General features: G+C 41.0%; 1 protein-coding gene and 1 long non-coding RNA gene across 5 annotated transcripts in view; one reads left to right on the plus strand and one right to left on the minus strand.

The window, feature by feature from the left end:
* The window catches only part of LOC127049018 (uncharacterized), a 252,220-nt gene extending 238,509 nt beyond the window's left edge, over positions 1-13,711 (plus strand). Inside the window, exon 2 of the long non-coding RNA XR_007773853.1 lies at positions 13,542-13,711. This is a non-coding gene — a long non-coding RNA (uncharacterized LOC127049018). The remainder of the gene's footprint in view (positions 1-13,541) is intronic.
* Positions 1-18,669, minus strand: part of PACRG (parkin coregulated) — a 472,217-nt gene that overhangs the window by 35,969 nt on the left and 417,579 nt on the right. The gene's annotated exons all lie outside the window — the stretch shown is intronic.

Consider the following 18,669-nt stretch of genomic DNA (forward strand, 5'->3'; position numbering starts at 1 on the left):
TCCTGCTTCTCACTAGTCATACTCTTCTTCTGCATTTGGTTCTTGTTTGGGAGACAAGAAAAATATGTTGCCTAGTCTTATAACCCTCCTTTAGACATGCTGTATGCGTCTGTTTTGTCTTGCTTTCCTGGACATTCCTCTTCTACATGCAGCTCCAGTCCCATTAGCAATTCTTGACCCCTCTTTTGCTGGAATGCCCATTCACATTTGTGCCTTCCGTCCCTTCCTCTCCTATGTAGTTATGCCCTCTATTGAGGCAGCGGGGCTATATCCTCCTCTTTGTTGCCAGCTGTTTCGACATATATTCAGCTTCCATTTTGCAAGTTGGAGGAGCCAAAATCATGTGACCTGCCCACTCTCCACAAACCATTAGCCAGTTTTTCATGGACCACAGTTTCAGAACAGCAGAGGAATCTGTACTTTCCCCTACTTCTGCTTCCTGAAGGATGCCTTCATCTATGGATCTGACTCAGGATGGAATACACAGATGGGAGTACTGTATCCTCTCTGACAAGTTTCCCCTCTTTGCCTAAATCACATGTGGGGGCTTCCTGGGCATCTGTATTTACAGTTAAGGAAGGTGAAGGATTGGGGGCCAGCCAGTCTCAACAGCATGCTTCCAAGTTACTGAAGACCAAGTCTGCAGTAAATAATGCAACTTCTTCCCTGTGCCATGGACCTCTCAACTCCCACTGGTGCAGCGACTGTTGCAAGACCTGTGCTGAGAACGGAGTGCAAGGCCCCATAGCATAGGGGTGGTGACAGTGTAGAAACCTCCTGAGGATGCCCCCAGAGCTAGAGGGACTGGTGAGATTAGGAAGCTGAACACCCAAACTCTTTCATAAGAAGGGGCAAACTCCACCCTCAATGGTACAATTTCAGGCAAACTCTGCACACTGTTATAGGATTAAGCAGATTCTTGATTAAATGTTTTACAAAAGACCATAAGAACAGCCGTACCGGGTCAGACCAAAGGTCCATCTACCGACAGTGGCCAATGCCAGGTGCCCCAGAGGGAGTGAACCTAACAGGCAATGATCAAGTGATCTCCCTCCAGGCATCCATCTCCATCCTCTGACAATGGAGGCTAGAGACACCATTCCTTACCCATCCTGGCTAATAGCCATTTATGGACTTAACCACCATGAATTTATCCAGTTCCCTTTTAAACACTGTTATAGTCCTAGCCTTCACAACCTCCTCAGGTAAGGAGTTCCACAAGTTGACTGTGTGCTGCGTGAAGAACTTCCTTTTATTTGTTTTAAACCTGCTGCCTATTAATTTCATTTGGTGACCCCTAGTTCTTGTATTATGGGAAGAAGTAAATAACTTTTCCTTATCCAATTTCTCCACATCACTCATGATTTTATATACCTCTATCATATCCCTCCCTTAGTCTCCTCTTATCCAAGCTGAAAAGTCCTAGCCTCTTTAATCTTTACTCATATGAGACCCTCTCCAAACCTCTAATCATTTTAGTTGCCCTTTTCTGAACCTTTTCTAGTGCTAGAATATCTTTTTTGAGATGAGGAGACCACATCTGTACACAGTATTCGAGATATGGACGTACCATTGATTTATATAAGGGCAATAATATATTCTCAGTCTTATTCTCTATTCCCTTTTTAATGATTCCTAACATCCTGTTTGCTTTTTTGACTGCCTCTGCACACTGCGTGCACATCTTCAGAGAGCTATCCACGATGACTCCAAGATCTTTTTCCTGACTTCTTGTTGCTAAATTCACCCCCATCATATTGTATGTATAGTTGGGGTTATTTTTTCCAATGTGCATTACTTTACATTTATCCACATTGAATTTTCTAATACATAATAGGTTGCTGAAATCTGGGAAAGTGATTGTTTTGACTAAAAAACACAGTTTAGCCTTCTGGGAGATTATTCTCTCATAGACACTCATGATGGTTGAGTGGGTGGAAAGAAAACTGGAATTGACAGGAAGTTAAATCCTTCCCTAATATAGATGGAGATTAACATCCTTGATGACTGGCTACTAAAAAGAGAAACATGTAATGGGGAAGTTAATTTTATCATTGTTAAAGCTTCAGCTGTTCTTCACAGCTTTGATGATCCTTGTGGCTAAAATAGCTTGTTAACCAAAGCTAAAATGCTGGTTTTCAATGCTGTGACACTACGTTCTTCAGCAAAAGGACTTTCATTTTAGCTGTTCAAGTTTATGATCGAGTTTTACATCAAAATAAAGTATTAGTGTGAGTTGAGGTAGTGCAGAAGAACAGATGCATTGCAAATGAAAGAATACTTCATACTTCATAGTTAAACAGTTACCTGAAGCTACGATAGTCTGTTGCATTCCCTTCCCCCCAGTTCTGCTTATTCTGATTTAATTCCTAGTTCAATTGACTTAATCAGTTTATTATAAATATAGTATAATAATTACAGTATACTCTATGAACCTGATGATCATTACAGGAATGAAGCTATTAGTTGAGTGAGGTGCATTCAGAATGTGACTGTTTACAATTAGCGTCCAAATCAGCAAAGATTCCTAAATAAGAAGTGCAGTAGAGAGTCTACAAGTGAACCAGTCAATAATAATACTTCCATCTAAAAGTCTCAAAGCACTTTACAAAAGTAGTTAACTATTATTCCTGTCTTAAATATTGAGAAATTGAGCCAGAGAGCAGATGCAAGACTTGTTCAACACCGTGCAATATCTAGCTATTTTAGATACTTATATGCCTCCCTCATTATCATAGTATTTGAGCACCTCACAATTTTAATGTATTTATCCTTACAACATACCTATGAAGTATGGAAGTGCTATTAGCTTCACTTTACAAATGAGGAACTAAGGCACAGAAAGGCCAAATCCCTCGTCCAACAGGCTCACACAGTAATTCTGTAGTGGAACAGAGACCAGATCCCAAGTCCTAGGCTACTGCCCTAATGCCCTAGTGCCCTTCCTCTCTAGATTTTGGCTCAATCTCCTGTACTAACCATAATTATGAGCATTTGCAGAGGAAAGGGAACTCACAATTCAAGTTTCAAAGCAAGGAATGGTTTAACCCAAGTTTAAATAGAATACATGGAGGCTTTAGACAACATCACATCAAAATTTTGAAAACAATTGTTTCTTAGGCAGAGAGACAGAAGGCCAGACAACCATAAATTCAATCCTAGGTTTTTCTCAGAGAAGTAGATTTAAAGCACACAAACCATATAGGGAGCTCATTTCTCTAATGCTTTGTTATTTTTTACCATCAGCTCTTCCCCTGCTGTTGGTTTATATTCCTCCTCTCCTCTGTTAAACTGGCTTAGGATGTCAATTAAGTTAATTAGTAATCTCTTACTAGAACTTCTGCTATTCAGATAGACTAATTATTTGACTGCAGGCAGCCCAAACCTCAAGCAGTTGTTCCCTCCTAAATTCTGGCAATGGCTTCAGGAGTTCCTGCCTACATAAATCAGGAACTTAACCCAATTCTTACCAGATATCAAGCAAGGATTATCAACCTTTTATAAAGTGACACTGAAGCAGATTGTTAAAAGTCCAAAAAGTGCACTGTTTTAGATCTTTTATTTCCTACAGTCCCAACATTACAGAAACACAACCTGCATTCAAGCATAGAATATTGTTTAAACTCATCTACAGTATATGGAAATTTGCAGTAAATCAGCTCTAACCAACACCGACAAATGTCAGTGTGGAAATTAAAGTATAATATATAATAATAATTTCCTTAATGAAAACCACTGGAAAGTTGCTTAAATAGTCGGTCTTTATTCCAAAACAGACTTGCCAAATGAAGCAAGGACACTATTAAAAAACAGCAAAACATTTTTGTTTTCTTTGCAAGACACTCATGAATAGTACAGTGCAGATACATCTCTCTTTATGGCGAGAACTGAGTAATTGAGTTGCAAACATACAAGGACATAGACAGACATCAAAAACACCAAACAAGCAGAGCTAACGGTACAAGAGCCCTTTGTAAAAGAAGTATATTTTATTCATGATAAAATAATCCTGTTTTGTGTGCTGGTTTTGGTTGCTAGAGGTGATAATCTATTTCACTAAATGCAGTTGCAGATGTTCTTCATGAAGTTTCTTAAAACGAGGACATATATTCTGATGATTAAATCACAGTTTGCATCAGATTTGTATTGGGCTCCATTACCGATTCTATAAACTCTGACTACTGCACAGGCCTAAGGACAAGCACTTTTGATTTAGATCAAAGGGAATTCTTTAGGCAGGGACCTTCTTTTTTCGCTACCAGTATGCTCTCATTTCCTAAATTAGGGAGAAAATATGAAGTTTGTCTCTAATAATGTGGACATTATTCATAGCTACATGGACAAATACAGAACCGTTTGGCTAAGGGATCATCTGCAGTGTTTCACTTTGTTACTAGAAAATGTTAAACATGGGTCAGTACCCAAAGGACATTTCCAGTTAATTTATTCAAATAAATGTTTCCTTGCTATGAAAAATACTCTTCGTCAAGGATGCATAGTATTTACATGAAAGAGACAATTGGGTTTTGACTGAACTATCAGCAAAGCAATGATCATTTCTATCGCTATTTACGATTCATGACTGAGTTCCATTAGTTTAGGTCGGAACTCATTTGAACATAAAAAGAAACAATTTCTGTATTTGGAGACATCATCTGGTTTTGAGAAGCAATAGAAAAAATAATTTTCTCACTTGCAGCTTGAAGAAACGGCAATTCAGTAAACTATCAAAAATTTTAAATATGCTATGGTTTATCCATATTAAATTTTTCTGAAGTTACTTTGTTAAATGAGTCTCTACAGACTGAAGAACATTTTATCAGCAATACTAATTGTATGTATTTGTAATTTTTTTAATATACCTTGGAAAATTAGATATAATCTTATCTTATTGCGTGTGATGGTAAAAATACTGCCTTCACTTATTTAGTCTTTGAGTAGAAGAGAAATTTCATTCTGGAGAAAAGTTAATTAGGACTTGTAGGTCATGAATAAATGCCACAGTTCTTGTACTTTATTAGCTATTTGAAAGCACTTTTCATAATGCATCTGAAATGCTTTCATTGAGCTGTGAACTGACGCACTAAACACAGTTCCAATATGTAAACTTTCCACATACGGTAATTTGAACTACTTCCACATAAAATATATATCAGCATTAATTAACAGAGTTGATAGTGTCTGTACATCTGTTAGCCATTAGTCTTTACTTTAATTAATTAGATCTTTATCATTTACCTGAACAACTCATCAGGAACAGGCAAATTGAGACATTAGTTCATTATGTCATCTGCAGGATAGTACAGCCAATAGAAATATTAACCTCTGTTGTGTATGCCCAGATTCTACTATGAAACATGAGCCCACAAATTTTGGTCCAAAGGTGGAAATGCTTCCAAATTACCCTATTTATTGTGTATTTGGAATTCTAAAATTATTTGGGTTTGGAACATGCAGGGATTAGTGGGATATGGTATATTCCATTACAAACAGTTTCAACTAGCATACAGTTAGGTATTTTTTAATATAAATTGAACTACATTCCCTCAGGTTGCTTTCAAGTAGTGGCCTATTTTATTTTTGACATAGAGTGCTATTGGAGTAGAACAATAAATCTACATGGTCCAGCTGGATGCTGTACTTATTTTTCCCTGATGAGTACAGGTCGTAAATTTAATTTAAAGTGATATGATTTCTACTGGTTCAGCATCATCTTTTATATTTATATCCATCACTGAGGTAATGAAATTTAGGTGGGATATACAATTTTTCCTGATTAGAAAACATGCTTTAAAATGTTAGCACAAAAGCAATGCAAAGTGTATTGTATACATTAATTCTAAGTCATTTTTTCTGCATTTCCTCCAAAGAAGGTTGAGGTAAACCATCAAATAATCTCACTGTTCACCCCAAAAGCATGTAAAGTGTAGACATATAAGAATACAGCTTAAAATATTTATTTTGGTATTTTTTGCTCCAATTCCACAACTGCACCCTTGGGGATAGACCCCCGGAGCTCATCTCTCCATAGTTGTGTCTGTACAATGCAGTTGCAAGATAGTGATTTTAGATTCAATTAAAAGTGGCGGCAATGATGGGAAGGAGGCTTTCAGGAAAGAAAATGTTTCAGAATAGGAAAGTATGGTAGGATTTAATAGAATCACAGAAATGTAGGGCTGGAAGGGACCTCGAGAGGTCATCTAATTCATCCCTCACACACTGAAGCTAGATCAAGTAAACCTGGACTAGCCCTGACAGGTGTTTGCCTAAACAGAGCTTAAAAAACCTACAATGATGGGGATCCCACAGCTTCATTTGGAAGCCTAATCCCATGCTAAACTATCCTTATAGTTAGAAAGTTTTTCCTTATATCTAACCAAAATCTCCCTTGCTGCAAACCATGCTGATTACTTCTTGTCCTACCTCCAATGGATATGGAGAACAATTGATCACATCCCTTTACAACAGTCCTCAATGTGTTTGAAGACTGTTTTCAGTTCCCCCTCAGTCTACTTTTCTCAATACTAAGCAGGCCCAGTTTTTTAAACCTTTCCTCATAGGTCAGGTTTTCTAAACCTTTTAGCATTTTTGTTGCTCTCCTCTGGACTCTCTCCAATTTGTCCACATCTTTCTGAAAGTGTGGTGCCCAAAACTAGGCACAGTACTCTAGCTGAGGCCTCATCAGTGTCAAGTAGAGTGGAACAATTAACTCCGATGTCTTATGTATGACATTCCTGTTAATATAACCCAGAATTTTTCACAACTACACATTGTTGGCTCATATTCAGTTTATGATCCACTATAACCCCCAGATCCTTTTCTGCAGTACTACTCCCTCACCAGTTATTTCTTATTTTGTAGCTGTATATTTAATTTTTTTTCCTTCTTAAGTGCAGTACTTTGTGTTTGTCTTTAATGAATTTCATCTTGTTGATTTCAAACTAATTCTCACATTTTTACTGTAAACCATCAATAATTATTCTGAGTACAGTTTTTCAACTAGTTGTGTACCCACCTTATAGTAATTTCATTTAGACCATATTTCCCTAGTTTGCTTATGAGAATGTTGTGCTCAACTATGTCAAAAGCCTTATTAAAATCAAGATATATCAAATCTATTGCTTCCTTCCTATCCACTAAGGCAGTCATCCAGTCAAAGAAGGAAATTAAGTTGTTTTGACATGGTTTGTTCTTGACAAATCTATGCTGGGTATTACTTATCACCCTACTATCCTCTAGGTACTTACAAATTTATTGTTGTCATAAACAGATAGCTAAGGGTTAATGTCTCTTTCACCTGGAAAGGGGTAACAAACAACACCTGACCAGAGGACCAATCAGGAAACAAGATTTTTTCAAATCTGGGTGGAGGGAAGTTTTGGGTGTGAGTCCTTTGTTCTTGGTCTGTTCTCTTTCTCATCTCTGAGAGTGACCACAGGAATCTCCAGGCTTTCTAATGTTCTGTTTCCAAGTTGTAAGTACAAGGATAGTAAGACAATAGGTTTATATTGTTTTTTTTTTTATTTACATGTGTGTAGTTGCTGGAGTGTATTCTTTTTGGATAAGGCTGTTTATTCATTTTTTCTTTTAAGTAATTGACCCTGTATATTGTCACCTTGATACAGAGACCCTTTTATGTCCTTTTTCATTCTTTTTATATAAAGCTTTCTTTTTAAGACCTGTTTGAGTGTTTTTCACTGGTTAAGGCTAAGAAACGAAGGGAGGGGGAAAATCTCTTTGTGTTAGATTTACTAAGCCTGACTTTGCATACCCTCTGGGTGAGGGGGGAGAGAGATTAGATCTCTCGGTACTTGTGTTTCAAGGACTTGAAGCAGGGAGTATCCTAGGGTCCCCAGGGCAGGGAAATCTGGGAGGAGGTAAAGAGGGTGGAATCCCTTTGTTTAGATTCACGGAGCTTGAATCTGTATATCTCTCCAGGAACCCAGGGAGGGAACACCTGGAGGGGAGGAGGGGGAAGGAAAATGGTTTATTCCCCTTTGTTGTGAGACTCAAGGAATCTGAGTCTTGGGGTCCCCCAGGGAAGGTTTTGGGGAGACCAGAGTGAGCCAGACACTGGAATCTTCTGGCTGGTGGCAGCGATATCAGATCTAAGCTGGTAATTAAGCTTTGGAGGTCTCATGCTAGCTTCTCATGTTCTGAACTCTAAGGTTCAGATCTGAGTAGGAGAGTTATGACATGAGTGGCAGTGATGTGGATAGACAAGAAACCAGAAGCCAGTAGGAATATTATTTTCTTTTTCTCTGGTAGGGCTTTTATGCAGAGAGAAAGGGTGGTTTTAAACAGAGCCAGAGAGAATTTTTTTTTCTGTTCTCTGGTTGCAGTTTGGGCTTGCATATTAAGCAAGGAACTATTAAGGGTCTTTTGTTAAACTATAGCACTCCCATTGAGAGTCAAGTACCCAGCACAATACACATGCAAATAAAGTGGTTTTTCTGGTTTACTTTACATTTAAAAGATTAGCTAGAGGAAGAAAAAAAAAGGCACTGTTGCTAGGCAGACCCCAGGAGGCAACAGAGAGCCAGCAGTTCCAACAATAAACACCAGAGGGCACCCCAACACAAGAAAACAGGAACCATGATTTCTAAGGCAAACATGGGAGCAGAGGAACAAATCAAAGATGCAGAGCACAAGCGAGATATGGAAAAAAATACAAGAACTAGAAATAAAACAAAAAGAGATGGAGCTAAGGGAAAGAGAAAAAGAGGCTACCCACAGGAGAGAGTTGGAACTCCTGAGGGAAACCCACCGGCAGGCCCTGGAATTAGTAAAGGCTAAGCAACAGAACCCAGCCAATCCTAACAACCCATCGCCAATAATGGTTCCGCAGCACAAGAAATTTCCCACCTACAAGGCAGGTGATGACACTGAGGCCTTCTTAGAAAATTTTGAAAGAGCCTGCCTTGGGTACAGCATCTCTGAAGACCAGTACATGGTAGACTTGAGGCAACTGCTCAGTGGACCCTTAGCAGAGGTGGCAGCTGAAATGCCAAAGGACAGAATGAACGATTATAAACTGTTTCAAACCAAGGCCAGATTCAGAATGGGGATAACCCCGGATCAAGCCTGTCGGCGTTTCAGAACCCACAAGTGGAAACCAGATGTGTCATTTCCCAGACACGCCTACTACGCTGGGAAAAATTATGAGGCCTGGATATCAGGAAACAATGTTAAATCCTTGGACGAACTGCACCTCCTCATACAAATGGAGCAGTTCTTGGATGGTGTTCCTGAGGACATAACACGGTACATACTAGATGGAAAACCCAAAAATCTCACCGAGGCGGGGGAGATGGAGCCAAATGGATGGAAGTGGCAGAAAGCAAGAGAGCTACTGTCAAGGGGAATGAATACCCCAGGGGGCACACCGACAATAAACTCTACAACTGAGGGCAACCCAAGACCCCTCCTACAACCCAACGAAAGCCACAGACACCCTATTCTTCCACCTCACCAGTCTCCAGTAACCCACCTCGACCCAGTGACCTGTCAGCTGGAAGATGCTTCAAGTGTAATGAACTGGGACATATAAAGGCCAATTGCCCAAAGAACCCCAACCGAGTGCAAGTCATTACACCACCATCACACCAAAGATCCCCAGGCCCAGATGCCTCTCAAATACTCTTGGAGCGAACGGAAACTTTGAGAGTGGGCGGAAAGAAGGTTACTGCATGGAGAGACACGGGGGCACAAGTGTCAGCTATCCACCAATCCTTCGTAGACCCCAAATTCATCAAAGGCCCAAGTGACAATTTACCCCTTCATGTCACAAGCTGGAGACTTGCCTACAGCTGAACTGCCTGTCCAGTACAAAGGCTGGTCAGGAATGTGGACTTTTGCAGTCTATGACAATTATTCCATCCCCATGCTACTGGGGGAAGACTTGGCCAACCAGGTGAAGCGGGCCAAGAGAATGGGAATGGTTACACGTAGCCAAACCAGGCAAGCTTCCAGACCCATTCCTGTTCCTGAGCCGTCCACAGGGGCCCCGTCTGTGTTACCAGAGACCCTGATAGAGGTAGTGGACCCGGATCCCATGCCAACAACGGAAACAGCCACAGTGCTTCCAGTCCCAGATCAGGAACTGGAGAAGCAGCCAGCACCAGAAATGTTGCCAGCACTGACGACAGTGCTTGCAAATCCATATTCAACCCCAACGCCAGAGGGCGCCAGCGAGCCTGAACTGGCAGAAGCAGCAGACAACCATACCCAAGAGGCTCAGCCAGAGCCTGAAATAACCCCTGGTGCACCAGCGGAAAGCGGCTCACCAGCAACGGAAACAACTCCATCACCTACATCGCTTCCAGAGGGACCAAGCCCAAGTCCCCAGTCTAAGGAAGAACTGGTGTCCCCAGCCTCAAAGGAACAGTTCCAGACTGAGCAGGAAGCAGATGACAGCCTTCAGAAAGCTTGGGCGGTGGCACGGAGCACCCCACCGCCTCTCAGCTCTTCTAATCGATCCCGGTTTGTTGTAGAACAAGGACTTTTATACAAGGAGACTCTTTCTGGTGGACACCAGGAAGACTGGCATCTGCAAAAACAGTTGGTGGTTCCAACTAAGTACCGGGAAAAGCTCTTAAGCTTAGCCTATGATCATCCCAGTGGCCATGCTGGGGTCAACAGAACCAAAGACCGGTTGGGCAAGTCCTTCCACTGGGAGGGGATGGGCAAGGACGTTGCCAAGTATGTCCGGTCTTGTGAGGTATGCCAAACGGTGGGAAAACCCCAAGACCAGGTCAAGGCCCCTCTCCAGCCACTCTCCATAATTGAGGTCCCATTTCAGTGAGTAGCCATGGATATTCTGGGTCCTTTCCCAGAAAAGACACCCAGAGGAAAGCAGTAGGTACTGACTTTCGTGGACTTTGCTACCCGATGGCCGGAAGCAGTAGCTCTAGGCAACACCAGGGCTAAAGCTGTGTGCCAGGCCCTAATAGACATTTTTGCCAGGGCAGGTTGGCCCTCCAACATCCTTACAGATTCAGGATCTAATTTCCTGGCAGGAACCATGAAAGAACTATGGGAAACTCATGGGGTGAACCACTTGGTTGCTACCCTGTACCACCATCAAACCAATGGCCTGGTGGAAAGGTTTAATGGAACTTTCGGGGCCATGATATGTAAATTCATCAACGAACACTCCAATAATTAGGACCTAGTGTTGCAGCAGTTGCTTTTTGCCTACAGGGCTGTACCACATCCCAGTTTAGGGTTTTCACCGTTTGAACTTGTGTATGGCCATGAGGTTAAGGGGCCATTACAGTTGGTGAAGCAGCAATGGGAGGGGTTTACACCTTCTCCAGAAACTAACATTCTGGACTTTGTAAGCAGCCTACAAAACACCCTCCGACACTCTTTAGCTCTTGCTAAAGAGAACCTAAAGGATGCTCAAGAAGAGCAAAAGGCCTGGTATGACAGACATACCAGAGAACGTTCCTTCAAGGTAGAAGACCAGGTTATGGTCTTGAAGGTGCAACAGGCCCATAAGATGGAAGCATCATGGGAAGGGCCATTCACGGTCCAAGAGCGTCTGGGAGCTGTTAACTACCTCATAGCATTTCCCAATTCCTCTCTAAAACCCAGAGTGTACCATGTTAATTCTCTCAAGCCTTTCTATTCCAGAGACTTACAGGTTTGTCAGTTTACAGTCCAGGGAGATGATGCTGAGTGGCCTGAAGGTGTCTACTACGAAGGGAAAAAAGAGGGTGGCGTGGAAGAGGTGAACCTCTCAACCACCCTGGAACGTCTGCAGCGGCAACAAATCAAGGAGCTGTGCACTAGCTTCGCCCCATTGTTCTCAGCCACCCCAGGACGGACTGAAAGGGCATACCACTCCATTGACACAGGTAATAGTCACCCAATTAGAACCCCACCCTACCGGGTGTCTCCTCATGCCCAAGCTGCTATAGAACGGAAGATCCAGAACATGCTACAGATGGGTATAATACGCTCATCTACCAGTGCATGGGCATCTCCAGTGGCTCTGGTACCCAAACCAGATGGGGAAATATGCTTTTGCATGGACTACCGTAAGCTAAATGCAGTAACTCATCCGGACAACTATCCAATGCCACGCACCGATGAGCTATTGGAGAAGTTGGGACATGCCCAGTTCATCTCTACAATAGACTTAACCAAGGGGTACTGGCAAGTACCGCTAGATGAACCTGCCAAGGAAAGGTCAGCATTCGTCACCCATGCAGGGGTGTATGAATTTAATATCCTTCCTTTCGGGCTGCGAAATGCACCTGCCACCTTCCAGAGGCTGGTAGATGGTCTACTAGCAGGAATGGGAGAATATGCAGTTGCCTACCTCGATGATGTGGCCATTTTTTCTGACTCCTGGGCCGAACACCTAGAACACCTGGAAAAGGTCTTTGAGCGCATCAGGCAGGCCGGACTAACTGTTAAGGCCAAAAAGTGTCAAATAGGCCAAAACAGAGTAACTTTACCTGGGACACCAGGTGGGTCGAGGAACCATAAACCCCCTACAGGCCAAGATGGATGCTATCCAAAAGTGGTCTGTCCCAAAGTCAAAGAAACAGGTCCAATCCTTCTTAGGCTTGGCCGGGTACTACAGACGATTTGTACCACACTACAGCCAAATCGCTGCCCTACTGACCGACCTGATGAAAAAGACCCAGCCAAATGCAGTTAAGTGGACTGATGAGTGTCAAACGGCCTTTACCCAACTTAAGGCAATGCTCATGTCTGATCCTGTGCTCAGGGCCCCGGACTTTGACAAGCCATTCCTACTAACCACGGATGCATCTGAGCGTGGTATAGGAGCAGTTCTCATGCAGGAAGCAACGGATCACAACTTCCATCCTGTCGTGTTTCTCAGCAAGAAACTGTCTGAGAGGGAAAGTCACTGGTCAGTTAGTGAAAAGGAATGCTATGCCATTGTGTACGCCCTCGAAAAGCTACACCCATATGTTTGGGGACGGCGGTTCCAGCTACAAACTCACCATGCTGCGCTAAAGTGGCTTCATACTGCCAAGGGGAACAACAAGAAACTTCTTCGTTGGAGTTTAGCTCTCCAAGATTTTGATTTTGAAATTCAGCACATTTCAGGGGCTTCTAACAAAGTAGCTGATGCACTCTCCCGTGAAAGTTTCCCAGAATCCAGTAGTTAAAAAGTGTTCTTAAAATGTAAAAGTCTGTTAGTTATATACTTAGTGGTATATGTAAAGGTGCATGTGTTGTATTACTCTGTTTATTTTAGAGTTCTAGGAAGAAATCGCTAACAGTGAGATTCCCCACTGTCTGCGTTTTGGGGGGCGTGTCATAAACAGATAGCTAAGGGTTAATATCTCTTTCACCTGGAAAGGGGTAACAAACAATACCTGACCAGAGGACCAATCAGGAAACAAGATTTTTTCAAATCTGGGTGGAGGGAAGTTTTGGGTGTGAGTCCTTTGTTCTTGATCTGTTCTCTTTCTCATCTCTGAGAGTGACCACAGGAATCTCCAGGCTTTCTAATGTTCTGTTTCCAAGTTGTAAGTACAAGGATAGTAAGACAATAGGTTTATATTGTTTTTTTTTTGTATTTACATGTGTGTAGTTGCTGGAGTGTATTCTTTTTGGATAAGGCTATTTTTTCTTTTAAGCAATTGACCCTGTATATTGTCACCTTGATACAGAGACCCTTTTATGTCCTTTTTCATTCTTTTTATATAAAGCTTTCTTTTTAAGACCTGTTTGAGTGTTTTTCACTGGTTAAGGCTAAGAAACGAAGGGAGGGGGAAAATCTCTTTGTGTTAGATTAACTAAGCCTGACTTTGCATACCCTCTGGGTGAAGGGAGAGAGAGATTAGATCTCTCGGTACTTGTGTTTCAAGGACTTGAAGCAGGGAGTATCCTAGGGTCCCCAGGGCAGGGAAATCTGGGAGGAGGTAAAGAGGGTGGAATCCCTTTGTTTAGATTCATGGAGCTTGAATCTGTATATCTCTCCAGGAACCCAGGGAGGGAACACCTGGAGGGGAGGAGGGGGAAGGGAAATGGTTTATTCCCCTTTGTTGTGAGACTCAAGGAATCTGAGTCTTGGGGTTCCCCAGGGAAGGTTTTGGGTAGACCAGAGTGAGCCAGACACTGGAATCTTCTGGCTGGTGGCAGCGATATCAGATCTAAGTTGGTAATTAAGCTTTGGAGGTCTCATGCTAGCTTCTCATGTTCTGAACTCTAAGGTTCAGATCTGAGTAGGAGAGTTATGACAATTGCGTAATAATTTGCTCCAGCATCTCTTTCCAGGTACTGAAGTTAGGTTGACTGGTCTATAATTCCCAGAGTTCTATTTGTTCCCCTTTTTATAGAAAGAAACTATGTTTGCCCTTTCCCAGTCCTCTGCGACATCACCCATCCTCCATGATTTCTCAACAATAATTGCTAATGGTTCTGAGGTTGCTTCAGCTAGTTCTTTAAGTACCCTAGGGTGAATTTGGCAGGCTTGGATGACTTGAATACATCTATCTTATTGACATATTCTATTTTATTCTCAATATTTTCTAACATATTCTGTCTGTTCTTTGCCCATTCCGACTCATGTTTCTTCCCCCCTTGTTATTAATATTCTGTTAAGCACCTCATCAAAATTAAAATTTTTATTGAAGACTGAAGCAAAATAGGCATTAAACACTTCAGCCTTCTTGGTATTGTCAGTTATTAGCTCTCCGTCCTGCTAAGTAATGGACCTACACTTTCCTTTGTTGCCCTTTAGAGCTTTGAGGGAATCTATACTTTCCATGTGATAAATCATAAGAATACACCCATCCACTGTATGATGCATCTCATGAAAATGGAAATGAGAACAAATCCAAATGGTATAATAGATGTACGGATTTCATGAGTTTCACAGTGTTCCGCCTATGAAGAAATAGTTGAGAGATTGAGAAATAAATTAACATGACTTTCCAAAAATTTTTGAATCCTTGGTTTGATATAGTAGTTTAGATTATTTTCTGCACTCTTCTTCATAAAGGGCTGATGTTTCAATGTGGTATAAGAAATCATTAATATATATTTATTTGTATTACTGTTGTGCCTAAGAGCCTTAGTCCAGGACCAAGACCTCATTGTGCTAGGCACAGAACAAATAATGGTCCCTGAGCTAAACAGTTTACCATCTAAATAGGTAGGTGGAGATAGGTAATGAAAGGCTAAAATTTCAAGACTGAGGCACGGTATGACATTTAAAGACAAAAATACAGCTCTCAGACAACTGAAAGCAAAAGAGGAATGGACTCGTATCACAATATTTCTTCTAACTTGATTTTATCTTAACCTGTATCTAAAACTAACCAAGGAGTTATATGCAAACTGGTAACATGCTGGTCATTGATATTATTGCATGGATGTGCAGGTGATATGTGAAAAGTTTTAAATACAGGTTGGAAATATATTCTTAAAAGTGTTTGGCGGGTAGGGTTTAAATCATTTCACCTTAGACAAAGGAATATGGTCCTGCCTGCTTGAATGTGTCTCCAATGTAAACTGAACAAAGACACAATGAAAGTACATTTACATAAAAAGTCAAAGTAATCAAACTAGTGAGAGGAGGGAAATATCCACTCAAATATCACAAGGTGGGAAGGAGACTGCAAAAATTAACATGGAATCAGCTCTCTGGCGGACACAGCAAGCTGAGCCCTCAGGAGGGATTCCTGACTTGGAAAACAAAGATAAATGTTGAGGATATTAGCAGAGGGAGAGACCCATTTTGGCATCCTTTACCTGAAGAGATAAAAGAACCAAGTGCTTTGAGTTCTGTGATGGATCTTGGCCAAAGACTGTCCAGCTATGCTGGAAGAACTGTGGTGAGAAAATCAGTCTGAAAAAAAAAGACTAAAACCTATTCATTTTTGTTTGCTTGCAACAATTTCTATCTCAATTCCTTCTATTTGGTATCACTTAAATATCTGTTCTTTGTTAATAAGCTTAATCTTGTCTTATTACACAACCATCTCAGTTCAGTGTTCCAAAGTGAAGAGTAAAATCTGCATCTGAACTAATAGATTGGTGCCATGTACTGTCTCTTTAAAGGAGCAGAGAACTCGATACAGTTTTCTACATGATACAGTGAGACAGGCTGAGCACAGCAGAGTAGATGGTTTCAGGGAGACTCAGGACTGGAGGGGTTCTTGGTGTCACCCTGCACAAACTAACCAGGGTAGTGGAAGCCAGGGTGAGGTCATTGTGCTGTAAACTGGCTGCTGGTATCAGGGCTCTGAGCCAAAGCTGCACAGCACAGAAGCACACAGGATTACAAGGCAACCCCTTACTGGTTTGGATGAACCCCCAAAGCATCAGCTTCCACCAATGTTTATAGGAGTTCCAAGAGATCAACACCACTCAGGATCCAGACAGAGTCTTTAATAGACTGAGAAATGTCAAAACTATTGGGATAAGGAACCCTTTACTAATCTGTGAGGGTCTTCAGTGTTATGGTAATGACAGTCTTTGGCAGCTGAATAGATAACTTCGCTAAAGAAGATCAAATGAAAACTGTAGTCGTGTTATAAGTTGGATGCAATTCAATTAAATTCCAGAGTAAAATGAAAACAAATGCCTGGTGCAAGCCTATAATGCTAATGGAAGTTATCTTTATACCATCAACCAGTTGGGGAATTTTATCAAGATCTTATGTAAAAGATATGGAAACACTGTCTTCCACAGCTGTTCTTTAAAGCATCTATGGTATTTTCTTCCTCTTGCTGATCACTTACGGGCCAGAAGGAATTCTAACTGCACATTTGTCTTCAAACAGGAATAAGTAACACCTGCATATAAATCAAGTATTCCCCCGCCCCCTCCTTGATGTCAAAGAGGACAATTATTGCTAGCACCAACTAGTATTTCTTTCAGAGTGGTAGCTGTGTTAGTCTGTATCAGCAGAAACAACGAGGAGACCTTGTGGCACCTTAGAGACTAACAAATTTATTTGGGTATAAGCTTTCGTGGGCTAGAGCCCACTTCATCAGATGCATGGAGTGAAAAATACAGGAGCAGGCATAAATCCATGAAAGGATGGGGGTTGCTTTACCAAGTGTGATGTCAGGCTAACAAGATAAATCAATTAACAGCAGGATACCAAGGGAGGAAAAATAACTTTTGAAGTGGTAAGAGAGTGGCCCATTACAGGCAGTTGACAAGAAGGTATGAGTAACAGTAGGGAGAAATTAGTAATGGGCTTAGAGTGCGGAGCAAAACATACAGCCCTAACATTCATTTCAATAGTATCAATGTTATGCTATGATTTCTATAGGGGTTACATTTTCATGAGACAGCAAATTATAATGTGAAGATTTTGTGACTGAAACTTTAATTCTTTTCTTAGCAGTACCTTTTCTGGGAATAAATACAGTAATCATAACAATAAAATAAGTTACTCTCATTTATTTGAACTGACATGCCCTATTGTTGTTTCTTCTTGCATTAGTAGTCATATCAACATGTCATGTTATATTGTTTCCTCTTTTGCTCCAATAATAATAAAAAGAAATTTTAAATAACTCTAATGCTGCCAACACCTCATCCCAGATGATATATGTATCACTTCCTGGATGCATCCCTTAGATGGAGGAAAAGCCCCAGGAGAACATGTGCTTGTCAGAGGGTGTCAAGTTCCAGGACTTACATAGAGATGCAGTCCTTTTGTGTTCAGTAAGTCAGTTTTGACTAAGCACTCTGGCGCTCACATCTGGGTACATCCTGAGTCCATTGGGCTTGATATAATTCCACTCTGCTCCACACAAAGTGCTCATGCACTACATATGCTTCAAATTTACCCTTCATGAGGATTTATTGGTAACATAAACAAAAGCCATAAACCTCAGGCTAAGCTTTCTCCTGAGGTTGGCTAAGGCATGGCTGATGTTGATTTAATTTCATATCAATAGAGATTAAAACAAATCATATCAGGCTGATGAAAGTGAAGATTTTCTCTTTTGGTGATAAACCTAAGCATCTTTGTTTTTACATAAAAACAGAATAATAGAAACTAGAGATGGAGAAAGAACTTTTAGATTAACAAATCCGTCTCTCTGTGGCGACATAACTGTTCCCTATGGTACATTTTCCACTGTTCGTATTGTCTAGTTTTAAAAGTCCTAAGTGATGAGACTGCTACCTCTTCCCTTGGGAGATTATTCCACAGCTTGATACATCATAATCTCAATAAATGTTTTTCCTTATATTTAGCCTAAAATTTCCTTTTCTTAGTTTCATCCCATTACTCATAGTTATAGTCCCCTGGTAGCATTCTACATAATTTCTCTTTGATGCTTAAAGCATTCAAAATATTCATAAACTTATGTCCTGCCTTAGCAAAGCAATTAGTTCTTTTAGCCTTTCTTCAGAATCAATCCTCCAGCCTCTAATATATTTTGTGTTGCTCTTCTCTGAACTGCCTGCTATTTGTTAATATCTTTCTGGTAATATAATGTTCAGAACTGAATACAATGCTCAAGTACAGCTATACCATAACCGTATGTTAAACAACTCTATTACTTCACTGTCTTATGATATGCTTTGCATATGTAGCCTAAATCTGCACTGGCTGTTTTGTATATCGCACTGCAAACTCATTTACTGTTCCCTATCACCCCAGTTTGTTTTCATCATTATTGCTTTCTAGGTTGCTCTCCATTGTCTGCATAA

The sequence above is a fragment of the Gopherus flavomarginatus genome, chromosome 4, assembly GCF_025201925.1.
Source record: "Gopherus flavomarginatus isolate rGopFla2 chromosome 4, rGopFla2.mat.asm, whole genome shotgun sequence".
NCBI classification, from domain to species: Eukaryota; Metazoa; Chordata; order Testudines; family Testudinidae; genus Gopherus; species Gopherus flavomarginatus.